Here is a 10,525-nt window from a genome sequence, read left to right on the forward strand (position 1 = left end):
CCGACAAAATAAACACTGATCTTGGGTCCACCGTCAGTTAATCGATGCAACTTCTGGGGGCTTACTAAATGCATTTGGCCGTTAAATTATTTGAATGAATTATATCAATATTATTGGTTCTTCCATATACTACATGATCAGCGAGTTAGCGGTGGACCTGGTGGAGGAGGATGTCTTCGAAAATGTAAGGAGCGTAATTGTACAATGTACATCGCTAATTCATGTTCATGTCACACCGATAAGATTATGCGCACTGCACCACCGAGTAGGGATGCTGTGAACGCTAGGTTCACGTTCGCGTTCTGTGTGTGAACCTCAGAAATTTAGAGGTTCACGTTCACAAACGAACCTTGGTAGGTTCTGCACTGTGAACCTTCTTTTTTATATATTACAATTTTGACTTCATTATAACATTTTTGGTTGAAATTTATTGCATTTCAACTGCGCGGGCCACTCTATGCATGGCGTTGGCAGCATAAAAAGATCAACATTAAACGACCATATACACCTTGGCAATCTTAAAAATCTTACTTGCTTTGTTCAAAAGTTTGCTCGAAATGTCCAGCTTTCCGTTTGTGAATATTTAGTGACTCTCTGCTGTTAGCTTGACCCGAAATCACACAACATCAAGACCAAATACACTATAGTCAGCGAATGATGCTTATTCTACCAATCAAGAAACTTGATACCGTTATTCGATATAAAAATAAATCCAGCAGGCGCACGGTGTCATTCTTTATATGTTCATAGTATCATAAAAACCAAATCCGTGCGACTGGGGTAGCAAGTATAGAAACCCGTTTTACACTCTGCTCAATATCAACGTAGCAATACTCAGACGCCGAATACATTGACCGTTAAGGCGTAAGCTTGTATTCCCTTGCAAGTCCTCGTCGAAATTGTTCGCAAAGCGACGGAAGATATTGGTTTTATGGGATCATTATATCATTTGATTGCCCTGGTTGATACATTTGACGAAGTTTTCAACGTCAAAATGGAATTCAGCATTGTGGCATTATGTGGCCTGAGTCGTCGTTAGGTATCGTGTACACTGTACATCAATATAGTATATCACTTTACTGAAATGTAGGGTTGGAATTAGCAATATGACGTCACGTGACGTCATGAGGTTCACGTTCGCGTTCACACGAACCTGAACCTTTCAGAGGTTCACACCATCCCTATTCCCTACCACCGAGCTATATAAACGCCGCACATCCGGTGGTTTCCGACCTTTTATGGTCGCGATTTCATTTCCAATTCGAAAATGTTCCGTGGTCCAGTTCAAAATTTGATGAGCTGATTAATAATTAAAGGTTGGCATATTTCTCCAGACTTACTCATGGTCTGTTTCGGAAGCTGATTACCCCATAATAAAGGCAAACTACCCCAGGTTTAGAACGTCTATATTTGTATAAAGCATCCAAATGGCCTTAACCGACTGTATGAATATACCGTTATCTTTTAATTGCGATTACAATTAGACTTATTTTTGTAAATGAATGTTATTTTTATTTATTTTTGATCGCAGGTTTTGCGAGGGTGTTTAGTCCCCATATTAAAACCAACATACATGATACTAAATCGCGCGCAGCGCGAAGAAAAATTTCATGTAGCATAAATCTGCCCAAAAATAATGTTGTTTATGCTGATTTACGAAAAAATTGTGAGCTCACTTCAAGCCTTCAAAATTCTGGACATTTAGGCATATTTTAGAAATTCCTCCCGGACGCAGTTTTAACAGTGAAATTCCGGACATGACTGGACGTATGGTAACCCTATCCTACCCTCCTTTTTCAGGACATCGAAAATGACCTCTTAGGACCCCTAAATAACCTAGTCCTACATTATAGCTTTGAAAGCAGGCCACTGGACAACTTAAAAACACCCTACATGACGCAAAATCTGTAATAAGGACCTTTTGAGCGGTCATTCGGAGTCGGGCCGGAAAAATAACCTTTTTTCAGTCAATGGTGTTTTCTAGTCCGGTAATCTAACTTCTATCATTATTAAAAAGTGTCCTACATCCCGGATCCAAAAATACGGTAACCCTACCACTGCTACATCTCAAATAAATTATTATATATTTAAATCTCTCATTTTTCGAATGGCAGAACTTTAAGCAATGATTTATGGCAACATCAATAACAACGAGTTTACAAAACGGAACTGAGCCGAAACGCCGCAGACCGTCCGAAAAAGGTAGTGTTATAATTTGCAACGCACAATTCGTGGCACACTAATAGCACAAAAGAACATGAATCGGTTTCAGAACTAGGAGGGCGTGATTTTAGACAGTGAAGTAAAATAGACAATATAGGACTGTTCAAAAAAAATCTTTGTTTCCTAAAACTAGCTTGCTAGGTGATTAAATTGTCAGGTCGCCGAAAAAAAACGATGCGCACCATTCACCAAATTCGAATCTATTCCAACCAGCAGAAATGATGCCACATGAGAAGATTTTGAATTCAATAAAAACTTTGAATTAAATTGTTTTCGAATTTTACTGGGTACCCCACGAAATTGTTATGTTGTGTACAAAAAACGATGCAAAACAATTTGACTTAATTCCAGCCCATAGAAACAAAGTTATCTAATTCTGGGATGCCATTCAAATCCAAAACTCTCAACTGCAATAACTTCACATTGTCGTGCATAATTTTTTCAAGACAACCTGACAATTTCATGGGTTAGCCAGTATGATATGCAAACAAAAGTTTCAATTTTTGATAATAATTGCAAGTTTTCAGACTCTAATAGCCTCACTTCTACTCGTTGGAATGGAGCCGGATGTGGTGTGCAACATTTTTTAGCCAACCTTTAAGCTAATAGTCTCAAAAATTTGAAAAAAAGTTATTTTTGAACAACCCTACTAGACAGAGAAGATAATCTCAGACAGGATTATTGCTTCTTTACGGGTCACAGGAAGCAGTGAATGTCACAGGATAGTTGATACAGCGTCACTGAACAGTGAAGTTGATGACTTCTCTTTCATTACTCTTCCTTCACTTTATTATCAGACACTTCTTGGGCAAGAGCGCTCGATTTCCCAATGGCCCGCGGATCGTGTTTACGCGCATTTTGTTGCTGCAACAGCACTTTTCTTGCTCCCTTGAATATCTTCCAACACCAGATTACATTCAGTACATCGAGAATGATGCAGGGCAATATCCACGAGATTTGAACCCACAGCGTGAGCCTGTCGGAAAAAAAAATTAAGATGATTGAGTTGATGAATGGGAATAACTCAATGGCAGAAATGCGGACCAAGCGAGTCACTTTCCAGCAAAATTGATTTGGTTTTGCCTTAATTGAACCTCCATGAGAAGGACTTGAGCTTTGAAGCGTAATTTTGCAACAATTTTCAAGTAGGATAAAAGCTCATATTTTAATTTGGACTTTTAAGGATGAGATATGGTTTGACAAGACATATAGCCTATTTGTGGTATAGAACTGCCTGTTAATGAAATGTAAACGAAATTTCAAAAATTCCATGAACTTTGAACAATAACTGTGCCAGATTAGGCTAAATTTGACAGCAACTCAATGTTATTATGCAATGCTTTCGAGTGCAGCGATACCTGAATGTGTCATATGAAGGTTTACGCTCGAAAATGATGATTAGAATCGACTTGCGACTCTTACACAAGCAATGCTGAATCAGGGCTTCGGTTGTCCAAACATGATCGTAATCCATTAGCAACCAAGAAATGAAGAAATGTTTCTTGGGATGGAGTATTTATGACCCTAATTTCAAGCTGACAACACTCTTTAAATGGAGAAATACAACTACCAACCGCACCTTCTCCACATGTTATATCATGCCACTACTCCAATAACCACCAGGCACGGGATGTGTAATATGTGGGCCTGAAGAGCCACATAGTCTCACAGAATATATCATGGATCAACAATCATAAGTTTTCCGCTGAAAATTATCATCAATTGAGCATCTAAAACTCGGATACTTACTGTTGATGTATCAATATTTGCAGGTTTGCAACAAAACCAACTGCAGCATCCAGCAGTTTATAAATGGAGAGATATCGATCCGTATATACCAGTGGGACACCAAATTATACTTTCCAATCTCAACTTAAATCTCGGCACCTGACATCGTAATGCGGCATATGGCTACCTACGGGGGATTTTATATTATTGAATTTGAATGGAGACACATGCTATTAATTCAACTACGTATCTGTGAAACGAAATACTTCTCAAGATATTCATTACCCCTGAATCAGCACATTCGACAAATATATTCAACAGTTGTCCATGGCTAGGACTGCTAGGAGGGATATTGCTGAAGTAATCTAAACAATATGTGAATTATTTGTTCTAGTTGTACATTGGTACCATTGGCGACATTTTTCACACAATATTTGATCAATAGTAAGAGAAATGAAGAGAGTTAATTGAGGCTCAGGTTCATCCAAGTTAGAAGATCTACCACATGTAAATATAAACTCAGCATCAGCAAACATGTTTTTGTATTTTGATGTTACTACTGCATGGACTTTAAACCCTGATCGAGATTAGGTTCTACAAATATTGTATTTACACATTGGTCCTAGCCAAACAAGGACAAAGTCCAAAATCCCGGATCACACTCGGATACGCTAGTTTCAGAATAGATTAGAAAAACAAGACCCAAGTTCGAAATCTTACCTGTCAAATTCAGGAGAAAATGATGCAATATAGACAAGTTTATAATAGTATGGAATTGTAGCTATCCGTGTAATGAAAAAGGTAAACGCCAGAATAACTCCGTTGTATAAATATTTTTTCCCACACTTTTGACCAGTGATGTCGTAATACCATCTGCAAAACAAAGGTTTGTTCAGGCCATGTGCTGTTATGTCGACAATACCTGAATTTCGCGATGCAACATTATGCCATCGAACCACTTTAACACAACTAGAAGCATTCAGTTTCCTAGGTGTTATACCAGCATTGATGATGAAGTTATATTTAACATTCAATCTGGAACAATTGGAAAATGTGCAGAATTTGGGCCACCGAGAATCTGGAAATAATGATAGGCATTTATATTTTCATCTACTCGAGACACACAATGTGCAATACGATACACAGGATGTCAAATCTATCAACTAGTCGCTTTTCATGGCGAGAAAACGTGTGACACAGCGATTGTACAACACAGTTCAACCATTCATGCTTAGAATCATGTTACTGACTAGAACAGAGCCAGGTTCACCTAGGTTGATGGAGGTGGATCATTATTTGACAAATTATGCTTAATCTAAGGTTGTTCACTTGCACAATGTACTGTGAGAGCCAACCACACACCAACAAGTAACATTGTGTGACAATATGGGAGTACGCACCTTATCCAGCAGACAAGAATTGAGACAAAACAAAAGATTACAAATACTATTCTGAGAAAAGACCCATGTAATTCCTCTGTTAGGCCAACACAGTTGGTTCTGACTTCATATTAAGTTGCTTTTACAGCACAGCAATTGTTAGCTGATTGCAATAGGGCTACGTGCTGAGATGCTACATTTTCCGGGCGACTAAAGGCCGCATAGCATTATTGCATTTGATTATTGTTGTGTCTTTATTCACATAACAAAAATTTTAGTGTTTTTGGCTATAACTCGTTGTGTGTTCACAATAGAGAAAACTTCATTCTTAAGACATATAGAAACATGTTTTGGCAATTTTACCCCCTCCCGCAGAGAAATTGGGGGGTTGTTGACTAGAAAATGAGGGCAATCCCCTAAAACCAATTTTTATCGAAGTTTCAGGTCATTTGTCCGGATTTAGGAACCCCTTTTTTATATTTGAAAAAAAAACACGTCATTTTCACTTCCCCCACACTGTGTATAGGCCTATGCCACATAGCCACGATATTCGAAAGATATACACAGCATGGGCATACCCTATTATTAGGGTAACTATATATAGTAAACTTGGACGACAAGAAAATTTTCAGCTTTTCCGAATTGGAGTTAGATTTAAACCGCTTCGGCGACAGCATTCCCTCGATGGACAGTCAGCTGATATCAATAAGCATATTGCCTTGGCGTGCAGTGCCCCTGACACTGCCAAGATGAAGCCGCTTCGAAAACGTCATAGGACGTACCCACAAGATCAATCTGTATAGGATGAGATAGTCTTTCAGCTAGTAAAATGTCTGGCTAACCCTAATATCGATTCATTAGTCGTTGGAAAGAGCTGTCGGGAATCGCACGCAGCTCATAGTTCAAAATAAAATGACGTGTATGTAGGGTTACCATATACGACCTCTTTTAAAAGGATATGTCCTCTTTTTTGAAAGTGTCTTTTTTTAGAGATTTTGTCCTCTTTTTTATAATTTTGGTCAAATAAATGGCAAAATTGGTTGAGATACTGTAAATCAGCACTGAATTAACGCTCCGGCGACTATTTCGGGAGCTGAGCCGGAAAGTTTACCTTTTTTGTCAACCGACCACGAAGTACAAAAATTTGATATTTTTTCAGGATTGTCCTTCGGTATTGCAAGTCTGAAAACTTTGAAAAAGTGTCCTCTTTTCAGATTCTCAAAATATGGTAACCCTACGTTTATGATCGTGATATTTCTTGACGTATTACTTCTTTTGTGGTAACCATAAGCATCACCCATGTTAGTCAGCATGGCGTTGTACTAACGTAAAGTTTAAAAAACTTGAATGTTGTTCGCAGACTACAAGCTACTATTGCTAGCAGGCTATTATTCATCACAATAACTACTATGACTGTTCGGTGTTAGTATGGCGATGGCGGCTTGACACTGGATTTCCTGCGCGAGAGGGATATACTTGTTATCTCGCTGCAAAATGACATAAATGACAAAAGGGCATTTTCAGGAAAAAATAAATTAGATTAGAATTAGAGCATTTCACAAATTAGATTAGAATTAGAACATGGAAACATTTCGCAAATTGGATTAAAATTAGATTACATGCAGAAATATCTAGTTGTCCAAGTCTGATATATAGGCCTACTCTTTTAAATGTCCTCCCTTTTGAGAAATCGTCTTCCTTTAAAGCTATGGTAGCCAGGTCACTAAAAGCTCCTAAAAATGATGTGAATGTTCATGTTCATGCATGGACCGGAAGCATGAACGGAAGCAGCACCGGACAAACTACTATTTTAGTCAACAAAAGAGGATTTCCTGTAAGAATTAGCAGTTTTTGAATCTGGTAATCTATCTTTTGTGATCTGTAAAGTTCCCTCTTTCCGGATGCCAAAATATGGTTGGTAGCCTAACCCTTCTTATAATACTCAGGTTTGGTGCCTATTCCTTCAGACACAAATGTAAACTGGCTAAATTGAGCACTGAAAACCACAGTAACCGCCAATAATTAAATAAAACAATAAATTCCCTAAAAAAAATTTTCATTAACATAGATATACCAAAAATCATTTGACACGACAATATAAATACCTGGCGTTAACAAAAGGAGTCGATGCCTCTGCCAATAGCCTGAAATTCGCGTAGAATTGTAGGCAGCCCAAATGCTACAAACAGAAAATACATAGCGATGTCACAGGGTTTTCAAAATCGGTCGAACTTCCTTACCACTACTACGGCATAGGGCCAAATGGCGCAAACGTGATGGCAGACGTAACCCCATCCACCGCTGTTTTTGACATCTTTTAGTATGTACATCAGATCTGCAAAGATATCAATGAGAAGCGCCTTTTAAAAATCACCACCGTTATACACATTTGCAACATGCCCACCTGATAGAAAATATCCAATCGAAATGGCTAAAGTTGATCGGATCAAGGGCGAGTCTCCCCTGGCAATGGAAAATAATTAATCACTCAAGGCAAATGGAGATTTTTGAGATGTGTTTCATAGTAACTTTTTGAGCGTCACTTAGGGTAGAGGCCGAAAAGCTGAGTAAAAACATCCTGGATTTTTTCTTAACCTGCGAGTTCCAAGATTTCCCGATTTAGCAGTAGATGATCCGTACGTCAAAACATTGGATCCTCGTGCAAAATTAGTGGATCTACAAATCCAGGATGTAGGACGCTTTTGCATCGAAAAGACACAAAATGTAGTGATCCGTGGAAGGCTGCCATGTCAACCCATCGACTTCGTAGTAAATATTGCTTTGGCAATGCTGATTGCAAATGGCGTCTACTTTGGTCATGTGCTATGGATGCCGTCGTTTCCTAGGTAGACTTTTGCAATTGATATTAAGCTACTTTGCAGCTTTAATGCATATTACTCTGTAGTTTATTCAAAGTTATAAGTTCCAAGGACGGCATTGCAAACTGGTCCTGTAATTATTACTGTCTGCTTATATTGCTTGTGGGTAGCCTACTTGATATAGACGACTTCAGCTGTGTTCTTTCTATGCCGTTGTTTCCTGGTAAAACTACTGTAATTCATTACCCTATTGCAGCTATAACATACATACATAGTTCTATAAGCATCACGGCATCACGAAATGGTACGGTACGACTGCAGTATGGATATTTTGGATATGCTTAATGACAATTCCGACGACAAGAGTACAATGGCTGTGACAAGGCATCACTTGGTAGACATATTGGATCCATTGCTCAGATAAGGAATTCGGTCATCGAAACAGATTTTCGACGAGAACTACGTTGATTTTATTCAATATGATCGAAGACAATCCACGGTTGAACGTCCGGTGCCATGCTTTGCATCCATGATGCAATTAATCTGTGTGCTGCGATTTTTTGCAACTAGTTATTGGCACCAAACCCATGATGAGGAATTATCAATCAGACAACTTCACGCCAAAGCATACACTGAACTGACGCTCCCCCATGTCATCAGGTTACCCATATCCCGATGACATGACTAATGATGGTGTGAATCGCGAATACTTTCATGTAACAATTACGAAATCGGTCAGAAGAAATACAATGGTATATCATGTTGGAAGACAGAGGCTACACCCGATGACTTCATTAACAAACCACCATCTACTAAAGAAGAACAACTATTATTGGAAGACTTGTACGCCAATGGAGCAATGTTTCGACATTCTTGAACAGTGCTTCCAGATGCTGCTAGAATAGCTAGATCATATGCGAAATGAGAACACCATTTCAGCAATCATTACAGTTTCGCTACCTAAAACCAATCTGCCAGTTCCTAGTATTGACAGAGGTTCGCATGTGAAGTTGGATCCGCTTACGCAAGAACTTATTCTGATAATCCAATCAATACATTTTTCTGATAATGTTTATTGGAAAATTAGAAGACGGTAATTATCTGCATGTGTGAAAATATAAAATGAAGAAATTATTTTGCATTACATATCAAAGGCAGAATAAAAGAATTACCTCACAAATTACACTGCAGATAAATAATAAGGAAAGAAAAGGTTCCCTATTTACTCAAATTGACCGAAATGTGAAATGAAATGTTACTATTGTAACTTGGCAGTGAGGCGGTATAACACTCTTTTTCAAGTTCCAATCAATTTTTTTCCATTTTGATCTCATGCTCTTACATAGGAGTTTGGAATTCTTGCTTTCTCAAGAATGTTTCTTCATCCTAAATCTGGGCCTGCATCAGCTGAGATCCTATGTTGTCGCAGCTCCTTTTACAACCGGTTGAGATTTTCTGTCTGAAATGATAGAAGTTCATGATAATTCTATGAGCTACCTGCAATTCACTAAAAACTTATATTGTGTAACCAGCTGATCACAAGGTGCAGAATTGGTAGTCTTCATTGTATTGTATAATAGAGCCCGACTAATATTGGATTTTTGGGCCGATACCGATATCTGACTTCTTCACCGATAACCCATATACATTCAGCCGATATTCAAAAGATGTGGAATCTACCTTGAAAAACGAAAAAACTTCAGAACAGCTTTACAGCCATTGCTGTACTTGGATAGGAAATAAACTAGAATGGCTGCGTCTGGACACCTGTAAAGTATAATAATGTGAAATATATCAATATTCTCATATGAGTTTTTGGACTTCCCATCACCAAAATTGCCGATATTTATTCACCTCCAGTGGTGATATTATCGGTGTCAAACTGATTATCGGTCGGGCTCTATTGTATACCATCTCATATGAATTGTTACAGGGTTTAAACTATGCACACTGCACTGGTAATTAGCAATCTTTGGAGCAGTAAAACACCATTTCCCCTCTATCTTCTGCAAGATACACTTCACAAAAAAGTGGGAATTATTCATCTAACAATGGTTGTGGCAGTGGAGTGAAAGTTTGCCATACTCTTACTGCAAGATTGTACATTTTAAAATATCAACTCGACTTGAAATTCCAATGAATATAAGCTACATACCAGATGGTAGATTGCTCGTCTTTGTCACACATGTTGACTGTGATTCCATGTAGCTTGTTTCTGAAAAATGTGAATGATTCAGAAATATTCGAGGCTATATGCATGTTTATTGTTTACACATGTAGGCTACAATGCACACGCATATTTGCTAGTGATGTTGGAAAATACTGGAACCGATCATTCGATGACTAGCAAAAATCTCATTACAAAATTCCTGTAAA

The sequence above is a fragment of the Botryllus schlosseri genome, chromosome 16 (assembly GCF_051294905.1).
Source record: "Botryllus schlosseri isolate E-star chromosome 16, Bs_hap1, whole genome shotgun sequence".
Taxonomy (NCBI): Eukaryota; Metazoa; Chordata; class Ascidiacea; order Stolidobranchia; family Styelidae; genus Botryllus; species Botryllus schlosseri.